Consider the following 1026-nt stretch of genomic DNA (forward strand, 5'->3'; position numbering starts at 1 on the left):
CATACTCTCTCTCGCAACTTTTCTGTACCGCGTAGTGTGTGCCGCGAACAACGGACGCGACCAAGTCCGCGATCAAAATACTACCGCGATCGAATACCGAATGTACCGAATACTGACTAATAGTAGATCCATTTTTTGACCGTGGCACCGAGTACCAGAATTTTGTGTAGTGCGTTACCGACACCGTCACCCCGTGGAACACTTCACTGTCTTGTTCAACAACCCCGTTCAGCGTCCAAAACCAGCAGTCGCCATCACGGTTTATATACAATTATTTATACATATTTTATATTTTCCTATGTTTGTTTTATCTTATTATTTTAGTATTAATTTTGTGTTAGATATTTATTATAATTTCCACTTGCTGGCCAGCACTATTTTTGTGCCCCCATACCATTTACGTAGGTAACTGATTTGTTAATGGTAGTCCGTCGATTCATATCACGGAAAACTTAAGTACCGGTTGTTATTTTATTTCGTTAAAACCTATAGAGAACATTTATACAGTCCACTTATACCAAACAATCAAACAAAGACCATAAACCTGGTGTAAATTTATAATATTTATTAAGCAGCAGTAATTTACCGTGACTAAAAGTTACAGAATGTTTTCCTATTTTATATGAATCACTATTTTTATCATAATGCATACCATAGGATTTATCATAACGTGTTGATTTAGGACGGTTATTTAAAAAATTTTCAAATGGTGAATTTAATTCGTTATCATCATCATCTTCACTAGTGCATGAGGTTTCTGATTTATTTTCTAGTACAGTTGACTGTGTGTTACATATTTCATTTTGTTTTGCATGTGTACTCAATGGTTCAATTATTGGTTTAAATGCCTCACGGAAATAGTTTTCAGAATCTATAACACCACGTTTCATTTCCATTATTTTTCGTTTAATATTTTTTTTTGATGTTATTAAATTTTCCAATAAAACTTTTTGTTTGTTCATTGTAAATAATAAAAGTAATATACCTGTATCGTATGACTGCCGATAACACTATGTAGATAATAAC

This window comes from Acyrthosiphon pisum, chromosome X (assembly GCF_005508785.2).
Source record: "Acyrthosiphon pisum isolate AL4f chromosome X, pea_aphid_22Mar2018_4r6ur, whole genome shotgun sequence".
In the NCBI taxonomy this organism is placed as follows: Eukaryota; Metazoa; Arthropoda; class Insecta; order Hemiptera; family Aphididae; genus Acyrthosiphon; species Acyrthosiphon pisum.